The following is a 24,859-nucleotide window of genomic DNA, read 5'->3' as shown; positions in this document are numbered from 1 at the left end:
CTCTAGAAGTTTGTGGCAATTGTGCTACAGGGATAGAGAGAGGCGAGGGAGAGACAGAACGAGACAGAAAGGGAGAAGTTCAGTTGTTCCCTCGGCACTTGCAGGCACTCCCTGGTGAGTGACCATGGACGATATTTCTTCACGAGTAAGAGATGGGTGCATTTCCTTTTTCAACTTCCCTAGGAAGTTCCAATGTTGAGAGTTGAGAGCCACTGGGTGGCAAGATCAAGTCCAAGCTCCTTCCTGTAGCATCCAAGATGTTCCCTGGCTGGGCCTGTCAACTTCCCCAGCCTGGCCGTGCCATTCCTTCCAATGACCAGCTTGCCATTCCCCGGCACCGCGCCCACGTATGCTCCGCCCACCCCCGGAAACGCCCCCTCCGCCCACCCCCGGAAACGCCCCCCAACATCCGGTGAAGCCATCTTGAGGATCTTCCTCGGCGCGTTCCCTCACCCCCTGTAAACTTCTCAAACGTGAGTGTGTGTTGATTACTGAGCAAACGTCCTGGGTCTCGGTGGTTTCTCCACATCCCTCTTCCTCAATACACACACACACATATATATATTATATATGTATTCATATATTATAAATATACAGGTATATTTTCATCCATGAGGCCCAAAGCTGCTGAACGTACAGCTGAGCCTCCCAAGTGCTTAACCCTGCCAGGTTCCAGGTGCCTCCTCTTGTTACTCTTTCCAGCTGAGGTTACCTGGCTTCTGGTCTCATTACTTTGGAATTTATTTTTATTATTTATCTATTATCGTCGGGATAATATATAGAGGGGTTATAGTTATATTCGCCACGTAGTAGGTGCATTACTTCTCACACATTGATATCCCTTCTCGTGGTTTTTGTCTTTACAGACATTATCTGTTCGACGCACCACCAGGTGGGCATTCCCCAGAAGGCAGACTCAACCCCTGAGGTACATGTCCTCACTTCTACCAATACTGATGGAGCCTTTCAACTTGTCAGTTTCAAAGTCCCTAAGAAGAGAATCCCATGGTCTTCCTCTGTTTATCAGCAATGGCCATGTATAGTTGTAGCATCTAAAGTCAAGATTTGTTGGTAGGTTTAGAAATGTGGGGCTGCTCCAGTCTGGACATCTGTTAAATGCCATTTAAAAATGTGAGGTTCTCACTGCTCAGGATAATGTTTCTTTAGAAGATCTCAGTTCCTGGGCAGGAGAAGTTGGCATTAGCATCAGTACAGGAGAGGTACTGAAGGTCTGAGTTAGAACCCTGAGCAGACTTTTATGCCTTCACAATTCATATAGCACCTGCCTGCAGTACCTTATCTAATAGTCACAGAATCACTGCCATGCAGATCAGGCTAGCTTTTATTTTGCCCAGCAATCCGAAGAAAACATGACTTAGTTCAGTGAGTAACTTGCCTGACCTTCTAACTGGCAAAAGTGATAGAAGAGAGGTCTTCTGATTCCAAAATCTGTGCTTGTTCCTCTTTACCAGGACACTAAAATTGCCTTAAGGAGCTTGCCAATGGAATTTGTGTGCTAGACCTCTTTTCTTTATTAACCATTGCCAACCAGGTCACTGCCACTGTGACCTGGGCAGCAGACTCCACCTATCAGTGCCTGCCTGCCGACAGTCACATTTAGTGCTCATAAATAGCAATGGGAGGGCAACACTGACTTGGCCATTGTGATTTCATAGACTCTCTCCTGGTCTCTCAGCCTTGCCACTTTTGGGCTATCCTCTTCCTTGTACAGAAGACAATGAGCACCCTGACTCTAACACAGTGACTGAATAAAACAGTTCACTTCTCTCAGACCCTCCTCCTCTGTTCTTTGCTTGTACGCTTGCCTAGGGCTTCATGCATGCTAGGTAAACACTTTACCACTGGGCCATGCTCTGGCACCCCTGGTCATATTTTCTTTTTTTTACATTGCATCTAATTGCTTTTTTAAAAATATTTTTTATTGTATTTAATAAAAGGGTTGCATGATATTTGCCAGATAGAAGGTGCATTAATTCACATACATTGATACCCTTCCACATGTCCTGGTCATATTTTCTTATAGGACCTATCCCATTCTTTTTCTGGGAGGGTACTAACATTTTTTTTATTATTATCCTTAAGTGTTGTACAAAGGAATTGCCATTTAACAAAGAAGTCTATGAATACAATATATCTTGATCGGTGTTACCCCTTCCAACATTCTCACCCACATCTACCCATTCTTAATAGCAATGACCAGATTCCATTGAATAGCTTTATCATCACTTAGTCACTCTACATATTTAACCTGATTCTACAGTTTCTAATGTTATAAATTATAAATACACTATATATCATTATACATCACACAAATTTTGCTATATATGAATAATAACTACCTAGCCATAGAAATACTGAATAGAAGGGAGTGCACATTCATAATTTTTGATAATTTGTCAACTAGCATCATTATCTATGTGTTTATAAATTAAAACCTTTTTTTTGTCAGTTATGTGGCTTGAACTCTGGGCCTTTGAACTCTTCAGCTCAAGGCTAGCACTCTAACAGTTGAGCCACATCACCACTTCCAGTTTTCTGGAAGTTAATTGGAGATGAGTCTCATAAACTTCTGTGCCTGGGCTGGCTTTGAACCATGATCCTAATATCTCAGCCTCCAGAGTAGCTAGGATTACAGGCATGAACCACCAGTGCCTGGCAGGTTAGAACTTTGAGAATGTGATATAAGGAAGCAAAGGAGAAGCTTTTAAAAAGAGAAGTTTTTTTTAAAAAAAAAAAACTAAATATTTATAAAGAAAAAATTCCATTACTGGGCTGGGAGTGTGGCCTAGGGGTAGAATGTTTGCCTAACATGCATGAAGCTGTGGGTTCAATTCCTCAGTACCACATACACAGGGAAAAAAAACTGGAAGTGGGGCTGTGGCTCAAGTAGAAAGAGCACCAGTCTTGAGAAAGCTCAAAGTCCTGAGTTCAAGCCCTCGGACAGGCAAAAAAAAAAATCACTACTGACCAACATAGAAAGTACCCAACGCAGTGACTGCCTGTATTCCTAGCCAGTGGGAGGCCAAGACAGGAAGATTGCTTGAGTCCAGGACTTCTGGGCTATAGTAGACTATGCTATGATGTTCTATACTAGGTTCAGCACCAGTGTGGTAACTCTAGGGAGAAAGGGACCACCAGGCTGCCTAAGGAGAGGTCATAAACTGAGAAAGTCCAAACTCATGTTTATAGAAGTAATTGTTTTAACAGGCCAAAATATATCAGATAATTATGCAGTTTTTAAACCAAGATCGTGTAACTCAGAGTTGTAATATTTTTTTCTTGATATCCACTTAGGAAAAATGATGGTTTATTGTTAATTGTCAGTATACATCTAGTAAAAAAAATGCCCAACCCTGTTATACTAGGACATACTAGTTATCTTGTGACATATAATTACTGGGATCATGAGGCAGTGACTAAAATTTTCATCCTCACAATTGAATGACCAAAAGAAATGCATCACACTGTAAAGTTTAGTAGAAAAGAAGGAGCATTTTTTCAGAGAGGGAAATTCTCAGGGATGGTGCAGAGCCTTTAGGGCAAGAGACAGGGCTGACAGGTCTGCACATCACGGATTTTGTGTCACAGGACCACCAGTTTGGGTGCTTGGGAAAGAAGCTTTCATGTCCTCTGTGATTAAGAAGCTCAGATTTTCTGAGTGGCTGGTGGGTGGGTTTGATGCTTGCTTCCTTGTTTCCAAGCTCTGAATTCTGATTTACCGCCAGATATTACTGCATTGCCCACATGTCCACTCAAGTGACAGGTTTTAGTTATTGCACTGATATTAAAAATTATAAAATGACTTCATTATATCAATAAGTGCCAAGAAATAAATCAATATTCCTTTTGAAATATTGCTTTAAAAATATTTTGAGCCTGGCACTGGTGGCTCAAGCCTGTAATCCTACTTACTCAGGAGACTGAGATCTGAGGATCCGGGTTCAAAGCCCATCTTGGCAGAAAGTCTGTGAGACATATCTCCAATTAATCACCAGGAAATGAGAAGTGGCGCTATGACTCAGTGGTAGAGCAGTAGCCTTGAGCTGAAGAGCTCAGGGATAGCACCCAGACCCAGAGTTCAAGCCCTACAACCCACTCCCCCCAAAAAACCCAGACATATTTTGAATGAGATTTTTCTGTATTAAGTTTATTTCTAAAAGAAATAAAAACTAGGGCCAGGAGTGTGGCCTAGTGGTAGAGTGCTTGCCTACCATACACAAAGACTTGGGTTCATTCCTTGGTACCACATACACAGAAAAAAGCTGGAAGTGGTGCTGTGGCTCAAGTGCTAGAGCACCATCCTTGAGAAAGCCCAAGGACAGTGCCCAGGCCCTGGGTTCAAGCCCTGGACTGGCAAAAAAACCCCCAGCAAACAAAACCCCAAAGCCTATATTATATTATTTTAAATGGAGAATGCTTCAAGACAGAAACAAAGGTAGTATGTTTCTATCATCATTTCTAGTTGACCTCATGGTATTGAAGTGCTGATCATTAGGTCAATAAGAGAAAGGAATAGGGGCATGGAAATAGGAAGATGATATTAACTTGTAAAACCCAAGAGATGAGCCTGGCACCAGTGGCACCTGACTGTAATCCTAGCTGCTCAGGAGGCTGAGATCTGAGGATCATAGTTCAAAGCCAGCCTGAGCAAGAAGGAGTCCATGAGACTCCTATCTCCAATTTATCACCAGAAAACTGAAAGTGGTGCTATGGCTTAAAGTGGTAAAGCTTTGTGCAAAAGAACTCAGGGACAGTGCCTGAACCCTGAGTTCAAACCACAGTGAGGGGGAGATAGAGATAGATAGATAGATAGATAGATAGATAGATAGATAGATAGATAGATAGAGAGACAGAGACAGAGAGACAGAGAGGGGGTGGGGGAGAGAGGGGCAGACAACACACAGAGACACAGATTGGAGAGAGACTTAGAGTCATGGAAAACAGCATAAATCCAGTGTGTGGTGGTGTTCTTTATATTGGTAGACACTTAGAAAAAGAGATTCCATTCTAGAACAGTAATGAAAAACATAAATTTTTTGGGTACTGACTCAACTGGGAATAAAAAAAATCTTATTCAAAGATATAAAATGCATAAGGGGAAAATTAGAGACTTTTTAAATGACAAATTTTATTGTGCTTCTGATTAAGAAAGTGGGAGAAAAAACATGGGAAGGGGTACCAATGTTCAAGAAGTAATGTGTCTACTACCTGATGAATGTAACTGTAATCCCTCTGTTTTATCACCCAACAATAAAATAAAATTTAAAAAAATAGGCAATTCATCCAATAGAGCATTCAAGAATAACAAAATCTTTAAAAAATGGTTATTGATACACTATTAATTTTGAAACTTATAACAGCTAAGTCTTCATAAAACTTATATAGTTTTGACTTGAAAACAGACAGAAGGGGGAAAAGCCACTAATTAAAATGGATATGCCAGAAATAGATTGAACCACATTGGTGAAAAATATATTTGGACAGGAAAGGCAGGAATGCTACCAGTATAACAAGAGAAAAGAAACATTATTTCAATAAAACTGTAAAAAAAACTTAACAGGAATTATATATCTTATATCTATACATATATTGTAAAATATTTAAATAATACAGATATAAATCTCAGACTGAATTATTGAGAAATTAGTAAAAGCTACCTGTGTGTGTGTGTGTATGTGTGTGTGTGTGTGTGTGTGTGTTATTTGTGTGGTTTTTGTTGCTGTTGCTGCTGCTTTATGGAGTCAGAGGGGAATTTTCCCCTCCTGTCATAACAGGTCTCAACCTTTATGTTCCTGTGTTCCTGGCTTTACCACTAGGCCAAACTCCTGTCACCTTTTATGTTTTAGGATCAAGTGTTTGTTGAAGAGCACTGGTTCCAGTTAATGGGGATGAGGTAGAGGTGATAGAAGCTAGACTACGGATGGGGTGAGGTATCTAGAGTTGGACAGAAGCTTTATTCCAAGAAAAAGACAGTTTATCCTCTGGTTTGAGGGAACTTTAGAGAGAAGGAGCTGACAGAGTTTAGGCCACAGTGGGGACTTGAATGGAGATGGCTATTGAGGTTAGAAAACTGGAAACCAAATTAGTGAATTTAGGGCCTCTTACCATTTTGTCTGGTCTGATGATGAGGAATGAAATGGCAGAGCCCTAGGAAGTCCATGTGGGCTGGGCACCATGCAGCCTTCTGGTACAGAAGTAGTGACCAAATTGATGGCAGAGGCCTTTCTCTGTCCCTCTAAGCAGTGAGCCCAGAGATCCAGGTATCTCTGTGTACCTTCTAAGGGCTAAGACTAAAGGCATGAGCTTCATTTTCTAGGATTACCACACTTAGGTCATTCTCTTTCTTTAGACAATGCCTCAAATCTGGTTTCTTATTTAGATAAATGATACTACTGTCCAGGATAATGGTGGAACTCAGTGATGCCAGGTCTGAATTGCAGTCAGGACTACTTGATTACATGTTGCTTTCTAGCCTGTACATCTATGGTCTTTCATAAAGAGGATATGCTGTTACTTGTTGATATTCTTCCCTGGGCCTTATGAGAAGCTCAAATGAGATATGACACAAAAGTCTCTGTGAAGCATAGAGCCTGATAAGCCCTAAGGTCTTGTTTTGGCACTCTTAAAAATCAACACACTTAAATCCTACAATGCATTAAAATCACATGACTTACTAGTTTAAAATGCTTACTTATATGCTCTACTCCATGGTTTAATTGAGATTGAGAAGCCCAGAGATGATGTGTGTGGGATGTGTGTGTGTGTATGTTAACAAGATTTGAACACAGGCCTTAGTCTTGTTAGGCAGGTGCTGTTCTGCTATGCCACATCTTCTTCTCTTTTTGTTGTTGTTGTTGTTGGTTGTAGAGCTTGAACTCTGGGTCTGGGTACTGTCCTGAGCAGCTAGGATTACAGACATGAGCCACCAGCACCCAATCTTCAACCTTTTTGCCCTAGTTATTGTTATTTTTAAGATAAGATCAACACAAGTATACCTATACGAGGAACTGCCTATTGGAAATTTTCTAATGTAATTTGGATATCAGGTTTCCTGCTTCTTCTGTTGAGATTAGATTTTTCTGTCTAGGGCTGGCTTGGTACTACAATCCAGCAGATCAAGCAAACCAAATACCATAAAACTCCAATACCATAAAAAAAATTTTGAAGGCAGCGGTTGAGCTGAGCACCTATAATCCTAGCCACTCAGGGGGCTAAGAGCTAAAGATTGTGGTTCAAAGCCAGCTGAGGGAGGAAAGTTCTTGAGACTTTTATCTCCAGTAAACTACCCAAAATAATGCTGGAAGTGGATCTGTGTCTCAAGTAGTGGAACACTGGTTCTGAGCAAAAAGAAGAAAAAAAAAGAATCTCAAAGACAGAGTCTAGGCCCTTACTTCAAGCCCCAGGATCAGCACACACATAAAATGAAGAAGTTGTTGAGAGATAGTGGATTTTCTAGCTGGTAATCTTGGTACTTCTTGCATCATACCTAAATCTAGTTAGTAAAGAGGAGAAAAGGGACTATCTCAGAAGAGATACAGAATACTTCTCTGCACATGTTAGAATTTAAGTAGATAGCCAAACCAACTTAGACATATACCAGCTAGAAATGGGGTATTCTGCTCCAGAAAGTGGCAGGAAAAGGGAATTTGATGAGTGTGTGTGTGTGTGCATGTGTGTATGGGTTTCCTCTTGCATGCAATCACATTCTAATTGATGCTAGCTTGTAAATGCCATTTTACCCAGCATCCCCAGTACATGCTGAGTGCTAAAAAGGAGAAACCTCCCCTGAGAGCATCTCAAGGTCTTTCCTTATCTCTATCTCTTCAAGCTTAGGCCACCACCTGGTACAAACATTTGACAAATATTTGCTGAATTGACCAAAATTAAGAGTTCAGTAGACACTTGGCTTTTTGACTTGTCATCTGTGGCCTTGGGCAAGTCATAAAAGCTGCTGAGCTTTCGTCTGTAAATGAGAGAAGTAACACACCTCTGAATGTTGTTTATCATTTTAGTAGCAGTGTAAGAAGCCTAGCATATATAATCTCTCTACTCTTTTTCAGTATAATACTAGAATTCCTAACAAGAACAAGAAGGCAAGAAAAAAAAATAAGATCCAAATAGGGAAAGAAGAAGTAAAACTCTCCCTCTTTGAAGATGACATGATCTTGTATTTAACGAACCACTAGAAAACCAGAAGTGGCGCTGTGCAAGTGATAGAGTGCTGTCCTTGAGAAAGCTCATGGACAGTGCCCAGGCCCTGAGTTTAAGCCCCAGGACTGGACAAAAAGAAAACAATTAAAGGAATCTACAAGTAAACATAACAGATGGTAACAGATCAAAAATTACAGTTAGACATGATGAATTAAACAAGACTATAAACATTCACGCAGTGAGACCAGAGGAGGATAGTCTTAGGAGAGGATCACAAGAGTTCAATATGTATTTACATGTGATCGTATAAAATAATGTTTATCAAAATGAACTCCCAAGAAATGGAAACAAGAGATTTTTTTATTTTACTTTTAGTGAGTTGTTTTTTGTTTTTCCCCTTTTGTCACTGTTATATTTCCATACTTTTTGTCTTGTATGTAAGTTTATTTAATTGGGGGGAGGTAAGGGGAAGCACAGAAACAGTGGGACAAAGGGTAAACTAGTTCAGCAGTGATACTCACCAGACACTGTGTTGAAAACAGAACTGTACAACTTCACAAGGAGGAGACTCGGGAGGAAAAATTGAGAGAAAATGAAGGAAGAGGTGACACTGTTTAAAAAGAAATGGACTCATTGCCTGAGCTATGTAGCTGTAACCCCTTTGTACATCACATTTACAATAATTATAAATCAAAACAAACAAAAAATGGCTGCATATGGTGGCTTATTCCCATAATCTCAATTGCTTAGGAGGCAGAGATCTTGAGGATAGTCATTTCAGGCCAATCTGGGAAAAAAGGTGGTGAGACACCCTCATTCCAAAGAACAAGTAGATGTAGTAGTATATGCTTGTAATCCCTGCTATATAGGAGGCACAGGTAGGAGGATCTCAGTCTGAGGCTAGCTCCAGGCAAAAGTGAGACCCTATATGAAAAATAACAAAAATATAAAGGACTGGAGGGCTTGGTGCAAGTGGTAGGGGGGCATGCCTGGTAAGTGTGAAGGTGCTAATAAGAGATTTTAAAATGTTAATAAGAGTCAACTGGAGGCTAGGAATGTGTCTTAGTGGTAGAGTGCTTGCTTAGCATACATGAAGCCCTGGGTTGGATTCCTTAGTACCACACAAACAAAAAGCTGGAAGTGGCACTGTGGCCTTGAGCAAAAAGAAGCTTAGAGACAGTGCCCAGGCCCTGAATTCAAGCCCTAGGACTGTCCCCCCCCCCAAAAAAAAGAGCCAACTGGCCCAGCCTTCTAGTTTGAATTTGAGGACAATATCCTAGAAGTGCGGGCTGTATTTAGGAGGGGGCAGAGGCAGCTGAAAGTAACTGCCAAGAAGTAAGTTCATAGTCCAGTATGCACTGGCAAAAATGGTGCTTCACATAGCAAGGACAAAATTATTTGCAATGTGGGGGTAGGGAAATGGGGAGCAAAACATGAGAAAGGGTATCAGTGTTTGTGAAGTAATGCACCTTCTATCTGGTGAATATAATGTAACCCTTCTATTAATTATAACAAAAATATATGAAAAAAATTATTTGCAGGGGCCGGGAGTTTGGCCTAGTGGTTAAAGTGCTTGCCTAGCATGCACGAAGACCCGGGTTTGATTCCTTGATACCACATACATACAAAAACGCTGGAAGTGGTGCTGAGGCTCAAGTGGTAGAGCTCTAGCCTTGAGAAAGTCCAAGGACAGTGCTCAGGCCCTGAGCTCAAGCCCAGGACTGGCAAAAAAAAAAAATTATTTGCAATGGCAACATACTAGCTTCAAAAGGCTGCTAGTGCCCTTGTGGTTGAGGTTTTATGACATGTTTCCCTCTCATTGTCGCACTTTTCCTGCATGCAGGATAGATCTTACGCCCAGAGGAAAATTACCTAAGGTGGCAAAGCTGCTCAGAAAATCTAAACATCTCTTCCTTCTTCCTCTTTTGGGGTTTGAACTCTGGTCCTTGTGCTCATTCACAGCTGGTGCTTTACCACTTAAGTCATGCCTCTAGTCCATGCCTCTAGCATGGACCTTTCTGCCCTGACTGAATTTGAACCTCTGTCCTCCACGTGTCAATCTCCAGAGTAGCTAAGGGTTGTAGGCATGAGCCCCCTGAACCTAACCTAATACCCCTTCACTTACATATAGACATGTCAGAGTTAATATCATTTGGTTACTTTTCTTCAAACAAAGAAAAGTCAAACTTGCTGAACTACCATGTCCTCTTGCTGAAAATGTTTGAAAGAAAAAGTCTTCTTTTCAAATTAGATTTGGAGTGTTTCCAGTGGTTTTGCTGATGATTTGTGGTGCTGGAGATCAAATCTGGGTCCTTGTGTAGTCAAGGCATGTACTCTTCCAGTGAGTTACAATCCTTAGTCCCATTTCTAGAGTTTTCTTGCCTTGGCCACAGGTCTGAGAGACGGTGTGTGAGGCTGTGTACACACACACACACACACACACACACACACACACAAATCATATATATCTCCCTCTGCTCTCATCACCTCCCACATAGTAGCTCTTCTGTGGCCCCTTCAGCCACAGTTCCCTGTGTGTGTAACTGCATAAAGTTCAAGGCTCACTTTGACATCAAAATGTCAAAAGTTTTGTCATCAAAATTGTTAGAATTTTCTAACAGATAGGGTCAGTCCCCTGTCAAATTGTTCTCCTTCTGGGACAATGAGGGGAGCACATCTCCTCATTTTAAAAATGAATCTAATTGTTTTCAAAGGGCAAATTTGCTCTATTCTCTTGAAATTGTAGACCTATTGATTTTGCTGTGGTTAATCAACACAGTAATTCAAGCTCTTATCCTAAAAAATGACTGGGCTCTGTCCAACACTGAGCAATATTCACAGTGCTTTTAGCCTCATGGAGAAATTGACTTCTTTACCTTCATCTATGTCAGCCTGAACCATAATATGTGGTTGCCTAGCAAGTTGGAGGCCCTGACCTGAAACTCCAGTCTCTCTCCCTCCCCCCTCTCTCTTTTTCTCTCTTCCTCCCCCCTCTATCACACACACACTCACACACACACACACACACACACACACACACACACACACACACAATTAAACTCTTAAAACTTTTTTTTCCAACTTTTTTTTTTTTGAACTCAGGTCCTGGGCCCTGTTTGTGAGCTTTCTCAAAGCTAGCACTCTACCACTTGAACCACAGCACCACTTCTGGCTTTTCTGTGTATGTTGTACCAAGGAATCAAACCCAGGTCTTCCTGCATGCTAGGTGAGCACTCTTATCATTAGGCCATGCTTCTGGCCCTCCTCAGCTTTTTTTTTTTTTTTTTTTTTGCCAGTCCTGGGCTTGAGCTCAGGGCCTGAGCACTGTCCTTGGACTTTCTCAAGGCTAGAGCTCTACCACTTGAGCCTCAGCACCACTTCCGGCTTTTTTTCTATGTATGTGGTACCAAGGAATCGAACCTGAGTCTTCATGCATGCTAGGCAAGCACTTTAACCACTAGGCCAAACTCCCGGCCCCCAGCCTCCTCAGCTTTTATGAAGCACTTACGGTAGTATTGTGCTGGCAGTATGGTTCAAGTAACTTAAGATGTGCCTCGCAAGTGCAAGGCCCTGAGTTCAAACTCCAGTCTGACATAAATAAATAAATAATTTATTTTTATTTTATTGTTATTGTAAAAGTGGTGTACAGAGGGGTTACAATTATATAAATCAGGTAATGAGTACATTTGTTCATGAATAGTATCCCCTCTTCCCTCATTTTCTCCCAGTTTTTTTCCCTCCCAACACATGCCTCCCCAACTAGTTGTATAATTCGTTTTCAACATAGTGTCTAGTGAATATCACTGCTGCATTTGTTTACCCTTTTCCTTCCCTTTTCTATGTCCCCCCTTACCATCTTCAAAGCAGATAAACTTACATGCAAGACAGAAGGTATAGAAATCAAAAATAGCAGCAAGGAAGGAAAAAAAGGCAAAATAACATAAAACTGCTTGTTTACATTTCTTGGAGTTCATTTCGATGAACATCATTTTATATGATCATATGCCCATAGCTATTGAATTTTTGTGATGCTGTCGTAGGAATATCCACCTTTGGTCTCACTGTGTGAGTGTCTGGAATCCTGTAAAATTTATCATGAGTTTTCCTTACCCCTTTGGAATCATGGATCTGTTGGAGACCATGTGTTTTCAGCTCCTCTTTGTCCTACAGACCTGTTTTGCTGAGGTATTACCTATGATGAAATGGGAAATACTGTCAATTATGAGCCTCAGGCCCAGAAACTGCACTTGCCCACAGAACCACATTCCCCAGTTACAGATGCACTTTTGTCCTATGTGTCTTAGCAATTTGTCTTATTTCTTTATTGATTTGAGACGGCTAGGGATACAGCTTAGTAGCAGAGCATGCCTAGTATGCACAAGACCCTGAATTTTAGCCCCAGCATTGGGGATAACAAAGTCAGATAGAGTAACCACATGAGATTAACCATAAGGGGAAAAAAGAGGAAAGAAATAACTGCACATAGACATTGAGAACAACAATCACAAAGATAAACCTCGTTTCCATATCCTAGAGTTCATTTTATTTAGTCTCATCCTACATGATGATATGTACATAGCTACTGTGATCCTCTGCTAGGAGAGTCCTAGATGTGTAATGATTATTACAAATGATGGAAACCATTGAGCCTATGTTCCTTTGGGTCTGGCTTACTTCACTTAATATGATTTTTTCCCAAGTCTTTCCATTTCTTTATGAATAGAATAATGTCATTCATTCTGATGGCAGCATGGAATTCCATTGTGTATAAGTGCTTCCATCTTCTTGATCCATTCATCTACTAAGGGGCATCTGAGTTGGTTCCATATCTTAGCTATGGTAAATAATGCTGCAATGAACATCATTGTCCTAGTAAGTTTAGTATGCCCTGTTTCTGGACATTTGGGCAAATACAAAGGAGTGGAATTGCTGGGTCATAGGGGAGCTCTATATCTAGTCTTTTGAGGAATCACCATACTGCTTTCCAGAGTAGTTGAAGGAGTTTATACTCCTACCCCCAGTGTAGTAGTAGCGTTCCCTCCTGGATGCATACCCTCCAGCATCTGTTGATTAAAATTCTTGATAATGGTTATTCTAACTGGAGTGAGGTGGAATCTCAAAGCTGTTCTGATTTGCATTTCTTTTATGGACAGGAATGTTGAGCATTTCTTCAGGTGTCTATAGGTCATTCTTATTTCCTCTTTAGAGAAGTCTCCCTTTAAGTCTTTAGTCCATCTTTTAATGGGTGGCTGCTTCTTTGAAGATTTGTTTTAGAGAGTATCAATTTCTTTTTTCATTTTTTCTTTTTTTTGGGGGGGGGGGCAAGTCTGGGGCTTGAGTTCTGGGCCTGAGCACTGTCCTTGGGCTTTCTCAAGGCTAGTGCTCTACCACTTGAGCCCCAGCACCACTTCTGGCATATTTTTCCCTATGTATGTGGTACCGAGAGTTGAACCCGGGTCTTTGTGCATGCTAGGCAAGCACTGTATCGCTAGGCCAAACTTCCAGCTCCGAGAGTCAATTTTTTTTAGCTGTAGATATATTTTAGATATGAAGCCTTTGTCTGTTGAATGGCTAGTGAAGATCCTCTCCCATTCTGTGGGCTTTCTGTTTAACTTGCTAGCTATGTCCTTGGCCATCTAGAAGTTCTACAGTTTAATGCAGTCCCATTTGTCCAAACTTTCTTTAATTTGTTGTATTTCTGGGTCTTTATTTAAAAAGTTTTGACCTGGGGCCGGGAGTTTGGCCTAGTGGTTAAAGTGCTTGCCTAGCATGCATGCAGACCCGTGTTCGATTCCTCAAGTGGTAGAGCTCTAGCCTTGAGAAAATCCAAGGACAGTGCTCAGGCCCCGAGCTCAAATCCAGGATTGGCAAAAAAAATAAAATAAAATAAAAAGTTTTGACCTGTGCCAAGGAGTCTTAGTGTATCTCCTACTCCCTCCTGTAAAGTTTTCAGGGTATCTGCTTTTACCTGAAGGTCTTTGATCCATTTGGAATTAATTCTGGTGCAGGGTGGCATATAAAGATCCAAATTTAGTTTTCCACAGATGCTTAACCAATTCTGCCAGCACCATTTGTTGAAAGGATGTATTCCTTCCATCCTATTTTTTTTTGGCTTAGATTAGGTTGACATAGGTCTGTGGGTTGATTTCTGGGTCTTGAGTTCTATTCCATTGGTCCTCCGGCCTGTTCTTGTGCCAGTACCAAGCTGTTTTGGTTACTATAGCTCTGTAATAGAGTATAAAGTTTGGTATTGATATTCCTCCAGCACTCTTCTTTCTGCTAAGGATTGCTTTTTTACTATATGGGGTCTTTTATTATTCCATATGAATTTTTGGATTGCTACCTCTATTTATTTAAAGAATGACATTGGGATATTGATGGGTATTGCATTGACTTAGCCCTTGGCAGGATTGCCATTTTCATGGTATTAATTCGTACAATCCAGGAGCATGGGAAGTTTTTTCACTTCCTCAGTTCTGCTTTAAATTCCTTTTTCAGGTTTTTAAAGTTTTCATCACATAAAGGTCCTTTACATTCTTAGTAAGATTAATGCCTAAGTATTTGATTTTCTTTGAGGCTATTGCAAAAGCGCTTTCCTGATTTCAGCCTCACTCTTCTCATTTTTGGCATATAGGAAAGCAATTGATTTTTTTTTTTTTGCCAGTCCTGGGCTTGAGCTCAGGGCCTGAGCACTGTCCTTGGACTTTCTCAAGGCTTGAGCTCTACCACTTGAGCCTCAGCACCACTTCTGGCTTTTTTCTACGTATGTGGTACCGAGGAATCGAATCCGGGTCTTCACGCATGCTAGGCAAGCACTTTAACCACTAGGCCAAACTCCCGGCCTGAAAGCAATTGATTTTTGAGGATTAATTTTATACTCTTCTAACCTGCCAAAGTTTTGAATCAGCTCAAGCAACTTGGGAGTGGAGTCTATAGGGTTCTTTAAATACAGAATCATGTCATCTGCAAGAGGGAAAGTTTCACTTCCTCTTTCCCTATTTGGATCCTCTTTATGTTTGCATCTTGCCTTATTGCTTTGTCTAAGAATTCTAACACTATGTTGACAAGCAGTGGAGAGAGTCGACATCCTTGTCTTGTTCCCGATTTAGAAGAAATGGCTTTAGCTTTTCGTTATTAAGTATAATGCTAGCTTTATGGTTTTGACTTCTTAAAACCTGAACACTAGATACAGTTTTGAATAAGTTGAGTTTCAAGGAAGTCTTTTCTAAAGCCTACAGTCCTGCATTCAGAGATGTACACCTGAGAAGTCTCTAGCCATCGGTGAGTGGCTAAGTGCCAGGATAGGAGCTGTAGTGGGAAGTGCTGGTAAGCCCCACATTCAAGGAAAGCAAGATTGGAATGAAAGATGTGCAAGGAAAACCTGGATACCATGCCACAAGTCACATGCAGACTTGGGATGACCAGGATGATCACTCACCACACCCACCACATGGTGTCCTTCCCAATCCAGGCTTCAACCCAGTTTGGCAGGTGAAAATGCCCACCACCTCTTCTGAGGACATTTCTCTGTCATGGTTAAATGATTTGCTGGCTAGCAAAACCAGTCTTTAATCTCCCTTTTCAGCTAAGGAAGCCAGAGTCTTTAATCTCCCCTTTCAGTTAAGGAAACTACAGCCATGCAATTAAGCACCAGCCCACAGAAATCTACCACTAAACCACCATTTGCTACACTGTCTCCTCAAGTTCCAGTAGGAATTAAACCTCTCACCTTCAACACAAACTTCAGTATTCTGCTCATTCAGATTAAGAGCTAATAATGAAAGTAAGGTTGCTCTTGTGAGACATGTTTTCCCTTGAGTGTTAAGACTTGTGGAAGAGGAAGGAGTGGACCAAAGGGGTTTTGAACCCAAAGCCTCATACTTGCTAGGCAGGTGTTCTAGCATGAGCTATGCCTCCAGTCCTTTATCAGACAGAGTTTTGTACTTTTGTCCAAGCACATGTCTCTCAAATAGCTGGGATTGCAGCTGTGCACAACCCTACCCAGAAGGATTTTTTTTTTGTTTTTGTTGTTGATAATGGGGCTTGAACTCTGGGCTTAGGCACTGTCCCTGAGCTCTTCAGCTCAAGGCTAGCTTTCTACTATGTTGAACCACAGCACCACTTCTGATTTTCTGGTGGTTAATTCGAGATGATTCTCACTGATTTTTATGTGCCTGGGCTGGCTTTGAACTGTGATCCTCAGATCTTAGCTTCCTGAGTACAGGCATGAGCCACCAGAGCCCGGCTGGTTTTTTGTTTTGTTTTGTTTTTGTTTTTCTTTTTTCTTTTTTTTTCTTTTTACCAGTGCTCGGAGCCTGAGCACTGTCCTTGGACTTTCTCAAGGCTAGAGCTCTACCACTTCAGCCTCAGCATCACTTCTGGCTTTTTACTATATATGTAGTACTGAGGAATTGAACCCAGGCATGCTAGGGAAGCACTCTACCACTAGGCCAAACTCTCGGTCCTTATTTTTCTTTTTAAGATAGTGACTATATTTTTCAGCTTGTAGATATTTTCTTAACTGACCTCAGTTCTAGAGTTGCACCCTAGGCTGCAGAGTCTATGTTCAATCTTTTTCATTCCTGCCCTCAGTGAAAAGTTCAGGTTAGGCAACTTCAGACTCATGCAGTCCTTATCCTACAAGGCATAAACACAGTTCCCAGCTCAGTCTTGTCTGGCCTTCCAGCTGGAGATGCAATGGATTCTTTATTATCTGATGTCCAGAAGCGCCTCTGCTTCTTGTTCACTCTTAAACTAGCTCTCTCTGTTGCTCAGTTCAAGTGGCAGAAGATAGTAGGGCAGAAGTTATCTGTCCAAAGTTCAGCCTGTTGTTTGCAAGCAACCGGGTGTCACAATCCCACATCAAAGTTGTGGGTGGGCTTTAGGTGTTACATGAGTAGGGAGCTTGAGTATTTGGCAAAAGCTTCATTCTGTCACTGTTCCCTATTTCTTCTTCAATATCTGCAGTAGTCTTCTCTCAGTACAGACTAGTTCTCTCTAATTCCAACTCCCAAATTAAATAATTCCCACAACCCACCATGTCTAGAGATAAGACTCTTCAGTTCAATAGAACAGTTATATCAAGCTTGCATATTAGAGTAGTTCTAAATTCCCAAAGAGATCCCCATTTGATGGTTTCCAGATAGGATGTCAGCCGTTTCCTGCATGGGGCAGGTAATGATGTATGGGCTATCCTATGCATAACAGGACATTTAACATACCGACCTTGTCCACTAACTACCTGTCACCCTACTGATTTCACAACTGTAAAAACACCCTAACCTCCTACCAAATGCCCCTTTAAGGTACATTGTTACCAAAGTTTGAGAACCACTGTGTTAAATATCCCAACTCTGAATTTGATGTCTGATTGCCAAAGAATTCTGATCCATGTTGTCATAAGTCAAAGACTGGAAATATTAGAGTGATGCTATGACTCATGCCTGTGTTCCTGCAGTCTCAGGAGGTTGAGGTATGAGGATCATGGTTGAAAAGCAACCCAGACTTCTCTCCAATTAATCACCAAAACCCCATAAGTGGATCAATATGTAGTTCAAGTGATAGAGTTCCATCCTTGAGCAAGAAAACTAAAGGACAATTCCTAGGCCCTGAGTTCAAGCTCCAGTACTGGTGTGGGCGCACACACACATATACACACTGACATACCTACAATTACAATTGTTACAAATATTATAACTATTTCCTTCACAATATATCCTAGAGGACAGATGTATGTCGAAGTCAAAACAATATTTCATTTCTTTATGATTTAGTCACCTATGTTTGTTCCTGAACACAAAATGTTTTTTAAGTCCCATTGCTTTGGATAAATAACTGCTTTTTTTTCCCTGCACAGTGTCACAATGATGAAATCAAGGATGCAGTAAATGTTTATTTCTTTTTCATCAGCTAACGTAATTAGTAGTCAAATGACAAATATTTACTTGTGAGTTGGCATGCTCCTTTGGACTCATAAAACCAAACACCAAATGCTCTTCCCTCAGTGCCCCAGGAACAACAAGGTAAGAGTATAAGAGTATGCAGCAGGGGGGGGGGTGTTGGGCGGGAGGGGAGGCTGCGGTTATAGGTAGAGAAAGAGAAAAACACTCCCCTACAAGTCAGGGTTTTCTCTCACAGATCTCTGCTTGGTCCCATCTGTCTGCTGTTTATTTTGAGATGAGATTCTTCCTTGGATGAAGGATGATAGTATGGGTGGCCAAATCTTGTATCGCCTGTACAGAAGAGCACTAGAGCACTGTGGTATTGGAAATAATGAAGATGTTAGTTCTAAGGCTTTTTTTTTTGCCAGTCCTGGGGATTGAAGTCTGGGCGTGGGTACCCTCCTTAAGCTTTTGTTTTCAAGGCTAGGTGTCTACCACTTGTGCCATAGTTCCACTTCCAGCTTTCTAAGGTTTTGTGGTTTTTTTGGTGGTGGTGGGACTTGAACTCTGGGCCTGGGCGCTGTCCCTGATCTCTTCAGCTCAAGGCTACCACACTATTCCTTGAGCCACTTCCGGTTTTCTAGTGATTAATTGGGGATAATAGTCTCATGGACCTTTGTGCCCGGGCTGGCTTTGAGCCACAAATCCTCAGATCTCAGACTCCAGAGTAGCTAGGATTACAGGAGTTAGCCACTGGTGCCTGGCGCTAAGCCTTTTGTTGTTATTGTTGTTTAGAATCGCTATTATGACACTTCAGTTTCAGCACCCCACATGATTGCTGGTTTCATGACTGCTGATATCTTTGATGTCAGCTTAGACCATATACTGCTAAGAAAGAAAAAAAACTGGAAAGGGTTTTTGTTTTGTTTTGGGGCGTGAGGGTGTGTGTGTGTGTGTGTGTGTGTGTGTGTGTGTGTGTGTGTGTGTGTGTGTGTGTGTGTGTGTGTGTGTGTTGTCCTGCAGCTTGAATTTAGGGACTGTGTGCTGTCTTGAGTTGTTTTTTTTGCGTTGTTTGTTTTTTGTTTTTGGCTCAAGGCTGACACTGTATCACATGAGTTACAGTTCAACTTCTGGCTTTTGGTTGGTTCCTTGGAGTTTCACACTTTCCTGCCCAGGCTGGCTTTGAACAGTAATCCTCAGATCTAAGCCTTCTGAGTAGCTAGGGTTGCCAGATTGATCCACCAGCACCAAACAGAGCCAGAAAGTGTGTGAGCTAATTTTCAAAATTTCTGTTTGTTCTGTGGAGGTTTTGTCTTTTATTCTTTTTTTAATATTGTCCCAAATTTAAAATTTCACATATGGCATTCATTTGCAACTCACTTGATGTTTCTATTATATACTTGTGTTATAGTATTTTTACTTTCTTAATTAAGATTTAATTGAACCTTACATTTTCCATGTATACTATGTTTCAAAATACAGTAATGGGATGTATAGCAATGTTTCAGTCAATAATTGACCACATATATGATGATAGTCCTGTCACCTAGTGTCATTTGTTGCCATGGTAGCATAGCACAACTCATTACTCACCTATTTGTGGTAATGCTAGTATAAACAAAACTGCTATACTACCAGTCACATAGAAGTATAGCATGCGTGATTACGAATGGCACATAATACCATAATGATAATAAATGATTATATTATTTGTTTATGTAGTGACTACCCTATATTTGTGTGTGTGTGTGTGTGTGTGTGTGTGTGTGTGTGTGTGTGTGTGTGTGTATGTTTGCAGTACTGGGGACTTACTTTAGGGTCTAGAGCTTGCTAGGCAGGAGCTCTACCACTTAAGCCATAACTCTAGGCCCTTTGTACTTTGGCTATTTTTGAAATAGGGGGTCTTACTTTATGTGCAGACAAGCTTGAGTTGTGATTACTTTATGTGCTTCTTTGTATTGTTGAGAATAACAGGTGCATACCATCTCCTCACCATTGATTTGGGATGGAGTCTCTCAAACTTCTTTTTTTTTTAATTTTTTACTCAAACTGGGCTTGAATTTCAGTTCCCCAATTGCCACTTCCCAAGAAGCTTGAATTTCCCACATGAGCCACCACACCTGTCTTGTATCATCATTTAATGCATATTTTTATAACAAACTACTGTAAGATAATATGCCAGGAGGTAGTGGTTCTCACCTTTAATATTAGCTAATTAGGAGGTTGAGATCGGATGATTAAGGTTCAAAGTCATTCTGGGCAGGAAAGTCCAAGAGACTCTTTTATCTCCAATTAATCACTAAAAGCCAGAAATGGAGCTATGGTTCAATGGTAGGGTGCTGACTTTGAATAAATAAGTTACAGGACAGTTCCCAGGCACTGAGTTCAAGCCTCAGGACTGGCACTGGCACACACACACACACACACACACACACACACACACACACACACACACACTATGTCATGTAACTCGGAGCATCCAAGTCTTATGTTTATAGCATCCCTTGATTGCATGAAAAGATGAATTCTAGTGATTGAACTAGACTTTTTCTGTTTGTGTAAGTACATTCTGTGGTGTTCATACAATGATGAAATTGTTTAATGAAGCATCTCAAAATGTGTCCCTGCCACATGTAACTCTTAGTCAATTTTTATTTTGAAAGAAGGTGATAAGTAAATAAATCATTCTGAATTAATAGTGCAAGTGATAGGGCTACATAGTAGAGACTGGAGGTTGATATGAATTATAGACTTAAAAGTAAGAATGTATGAGGCCATGCTGATAGAAGTAAATGAAGAACCAGGTGTGGTGGCTCATGTCTGTAATCCTAGCTACTCAGGCAAATTCTGAGGATCGTGGTTCATAGATAGCCTTGGCACTAAAGTCTGTGAGATTCTTTTCTCCATTTAACCACCAGAAAACTGGAAGTGGAACTGTGGCTCAAGGGATAGAGTGGTAGCCTTGAGCTGAATTGTTCAGGGACAGCATCCAAGCCCAGAGTTCAAGTCCCACGACCGAAAAAAAAGTAAATGAAGAGCTAACTAATTAGTGGGAGAAAAGAGAAAAATTTTCCTTATAGTAGAATTTCAATGGATAAGTGTAAACAAAATGATGGAACTTGAGAATTGCTACTTGGCAACCACTATATTAGTGATTACTTCTGTCAAAAATTATTGATGGCTGGACGCAGTGGCTCATACCTGTAATCCTAGCTACTCAGGAGGCTGAGATCTGAGGATCACAGTTCAAAACCAGCCTGGGCACTAAAGTCTGTGAGACTCTTATCTCCAATTAACCACCAGAAAACTGGAAGTGGGGCTGTGGCTCAAGGGGTAGGGTGGTAGCCTTGAACTGAAGAGCTCAGGGACTGTGCCTAGGACCAGAGTTCAAGTCCCACTACCGACAAAAAAAAATTATTGATGAATGCCAAAGCTAATGAGTGAAGTGTGATAAGAGGCTGGTATGGTTATATAAAACTATAACCCCAGCAGTTGGGAAGCTAGGAGAAGAGGATCTTGAATATAAAGTAAATCTAGGCTACATAGTGAAACTAAAAACTAAAAGAAAAAGAAAAGAAAATGAAAATGGAAAGAAAAAGAAAAAATGGATCTGCATAATTTCAAGGTAACTTTTTATAAGATGTTCATTGATAGGGGGTGGGGGGAGGGTAATGGGGACCAAGACATGTGAAAGGGTATCAATGTATGTGAATTAATGCACCTTCTATCTGACAAATATCACGTAACCCTTTTATTAATTACAATAAAAATACTAAAAAAATATGTTCATTGATGACAAGGGTGAAAAAAACCCTTATTTTGAGAATCTCAACAGACACCATCTTAACCATGTGATGAACATTTACATGACATCAAACAGGATACCTGAAGTCCATGTGCCTTCTGCTATTTTCACCTTCACATGGACATTATTCCACCAGGAACCTTCCAGAAGCTGTAGTGCAAGCTCAAACTTGATAAACACTACCTTTGTTGATCCCTAAGGTCCCTGTAACTTTAATACTCCATGTTTCTCATTTGTTACTCCTACTCCCTACAGCCCTGAGTCCAAAAGGCATTCCTCCCTCAATCTACTTATCATTAATCTGTTGCTGACAAAAGGCTGGCCAGCACCTACGTCGGTATGCAGAAACTTGGGAAGTATGGTTCTCCTCTTGGGCATACAGACTGAATCTCTGCCCACAACAGGTACAGATTAAATGAAAAACATTTAATAACCCCAGCTGGCTTAGGAAATGTTAAACAAGCCAAGTAATACATAATTAAGTTCCACACACTGCCTTGTGAAAAGACTTGAGCCAGTAGTTCCATGAGGAATGTGGCTATGACTCATTCTTGTATAACTTAATTACCAATGAGAGGAGAGTTCACCCTAGCCTTCTCCAAAGGATAGTTTCCTGGATTACTCAGGTAGTGTGACTGCCTTCATACCTAGTAAGTACTTTCACTAGTGCAGAGTTCACTGTTTGTTAAAGCTGTTGCTCAAGAGACTAGTAAGTTTGCTTAAAATTGGCAGATGTGAGCCAGTCACTTGTGAGGCTCATGCCTGTAATCCCAACTACTCAGGAAACTGAGATCTGAGGGTTGGAGTATGAAAGTTCATTAAGACTTTGCTCTCCAATTAACTACCAAAAAGCCTGAAATAGAGATGTGACTCAAGTGAGAGCAGCAGCCTTGAGCATAAAAGCTCAGAGTCAATGTTCAGGCCCTGAGTTCAAGCCCAAGGACACACACAAAAATTGGCTAATGTAAATAAAACCAAAAAAGATTTAAGATTTCTCTTGCTGTAGTTTTAGTTTTGATACTTCTTGATTGGTGCCAAACTCTGTCTGCTTGAATTTGTCCAGTTCACTCTTGAGCTGGGTTTCCTTTGTACAACAGCTTTAAAAAAAATAGTAAAGGCTGGGAGTTTGGCCTAGCGGTAGAGTGCTTGCCTAGCATGCACGAAGACCCAGGTTCAATTCCTCAGTACCACATACATAGAAAAAAGCCAGAAGTGGTGCTGAGGCTCAAGTGGTAGAGCTCTAGCCTTGAGAAAACCCAAGGACAGTGGTAAATTTTCTATCTTTGGTTGATTGGATTGGCACTATGCTCATATCTGGAAGTTTCCCACCCATACTCGGGTGTGAATCTCTTCAAGGCACCACTCCCAAAGCCACTTACTCAGTCCTGAAAATTATAATATGTATTACTATATACTTACTTTATGTATTATATGTTTTATGTAAGTTAAAAATATAATTCATTTATATTTTGTTCTAAAGTCAAAGATACAAAAGACTCTATATTGGAAATCTGTGTCCTGTCATTTTACTTTTACTTCAAGTTTTTATTCTGATTTGGTTTTTAAGTGGGATCTCACTTTGTTACTCAGACTTACATTGAATTCATGGGTCCAAATGAGCATCTTACCTCAGCCTCCTGAGAAACTAGGATTATAAGCAAGCACCATAGTACCCACTACTGTTTTGTTTGTTTGTTTGTTTTTTTACCACTTCTGGTCTTTTCTGTGTATGTAGAACCAAGGAATTGAACCCATGGTTTTGTGCATGCTAGGCAAACACTCTACCACTAGGCTATGCCCCCGACCTCCACTAACTTTTTTTTTTTTTTCCAGTCCTGGGCTCAGGGCTTGAGCACTGTCCTTGAACTTTTTCAAGGCTAGCACTCTACCACTTGAGCCTCAGCACCACTTCCGGCTCTTTGCTATGTATGTGGTACCGAGGAATCGAACCCGGGTCTTCATGCATGCTAGGCAAGCTCTCTACCATTAGGCCAAACTCCCGGCCCTCCACTAACTTTTTATGTTTGACCATATTCAGGATTTCTTTTAGAAATGATATAATCTATATTCAAAACATTTTCCCTTAACACCCTGAACCCAACCTCTTTTTTTCCACACCTATATTTTTGTTTATCTTTTAAATTGGTTCATGTGAACCAGCCTTTTTAAGCCTGTATGTCTTTATCTGTAATATGGCCAGTGGCAGCACTTTGCACATAGGGCTATACTTGCCAGCTTTAGCAGCACCCTTAGGCATACAGTGACAGTAGACATTCACTATTGATGACAGTTGCAATAATAGGAAATGCTCCTTACATTCAATATCTATATATAGTTTTGCCCCACCCCCACTTTTCCTAGTTCCCTGGTCTTTCAGAATGTCCAGTTCATTTTCTCCTTGACCTCTTTTCTAGATATTTGACCTCAGCTCTCTTTATACAGTCCCTTTTGAGGGAGATTTAGATGGAGCAAGAAGAACTAGGAGGAAATTCCCAGAGGATGGGCGAGCTGCTTTGTTCTTGCAAGGGTTCATGGACTAGGCTATAGAGAACATTAAGCTTATGGGTCAATTGCCAAGCTCCCATATCTCTCCCAACAAAAACTCTCTCAGTCTCTTCCAGCAATTAGTAGTTCATTTCCCTTGGGCCAAATGACAGAGATGGATATATTTAAACTTGCAGTTTCCCAGCTGTTTTCAGTGCAGTTAATTTTTCCATCACATTTTACATTTCAGTCCTTGGATTTCCACAGATAAATGGACAACTCTCATTTTCACAGTATAAACATTTGTATGAACACATCCCTCCATATTGTATCAGTTCTTAAACAAAAAAGATGGCTGTCTTGGAAAAGATTGTACCAAGGTTCAAATTTCTGCATTATAGTCTACAATCTTTCAACTGTGTTGTACCCTCCCCATCCTTAGAAAATGTGTACTCCACACCCAAGACAGCATTTAAGTCAAATTGTATGAGTAATTAAATTTTTTCACTATTAAGCC

At 40.8% G+C, this 24,859-nt stretch overlaps 1 protein-coding gene across 1 annotated transcript in view; it reads left to right on the top strand.

Annotated features, from left to right (window-relative positions):
* The first annotated feature begins 947 nt into the window (after positions 1 to 947).
* Positions 948 to 24,859, top strand: part of Ralgps2 (Ral GEF with PH domain and SH3 binding motif 2) — a 209,990-nt gene continuing 186,078 nt past the window's right edge. Inside the window, exon 1 of the mRNA XM_090340356.1 lies at positions 948 to 1,037. The gene's annotated coding sequence lies outside the window, so the exon portion shown is untranslated. The remainder of the gene's footprint in view (positions 1,038 to 24,859) is intronic.

Source organism: Megascapheus bottae, chromosome 10 (genome assembly GCF_031878675.1).
Source record: "Megascapheus bottae isolate mThoBot1 chromosome 10, mThoBot2.hap1, whole genome shotgun sequence".
Classification (NCBI taxonomy): domain Eukaryota; kingdom Metazoa; phylum Chordata; class Mammalia; order Rodentia; family Geomyidae; genus Megascapheus; species Megascapheus bottae.
This window is presented reverse-complemented; position numbering and strand designations above follow the sequence as displayed.